We start from the raw sequence: 608 nt of genomic DNA on the forward strand, positions 1-608 counted from the left end.
ATCTCTGTGAGTTCGAGACCAGCCTGGTCTACAGAGCTAGTGCCAGGACAGGCTCCAAAGCCACAGAGAAACCCTGTCTTGAAAAACCAAAAAAATAAAAAATAAATAAAAAAAGCCAACAAGTAACACTTAAAAAGTCAGCCAGGCACAGGAAAGCAGGGGGATTAAAGTGAGTTCCAGTTCAATCCAGGCTACATGGTGAGAGTTTGTCTCAAAAAACTATTTTTTGTTTGTTCGGTTTTTATTGCATTTGTTCATGTGTGATGCAGTGTGCACAGCACTCATGTGAAGGGCACTGATCAGTTCTGAGATCCGCATATTCGCATATTCTCTCGGTCCACCCTGTGGGTCCCCTGGGACTGAACTCAGATCAACCGGCTTGGTAGCAGTACTGAGCCATTTCCAGGTCTCTTTATTTTGGGAAAGGCTCATGTGGTGGTCTGAATGAGAATGCCTCCACAGGTTTATAATCTGAAGGCTTGCTCTCCAGGGAGTGGGACTGTTTGAGAAGGATTAAAAGGGGTGGCCTTGGAGGAAGTGTGTTGCTGAGGGTGGGCTTTGAGGTTTCAAAAGTCCCTGCCAGGCCTATTCTCTCTTTTCTCTCTCTC

At 45.9% G+C, this 608-nt stretch overlaps 1 protein-coding gene across 1 annotated transcript in view; it reads right to left on the reverse strand.

The window, feature by feature from the left end:
* Positions 1–608, reverse strand: part of Fbxo24 (F-box protein 24) — a 10,491-nt gene that overhangs the window by 1,661 nt on the left and 8,222 nt on the right. The gene's annotated exons all lie outside the window — the stretch shown is intronic.

The sequence above is a fragment of the Microtus ochrogaster genome, unplaced genomic scaffold (genome assembly GCF_000317375.1).
Source record: "Microtus ochrogaster isolate Prairie Vole_2 unplaced genomic scaffold, MicOch1.0 UNK109, whole genome shotgun sequence".
In the NCBI taxonomy this organism is placed as follows: domain Eukaryota; kingdom Metazoa; phylum Chordata; class Mammalia; order Rodentia; family Cricetidae; genus Microtus; species Microtus ochrogaster.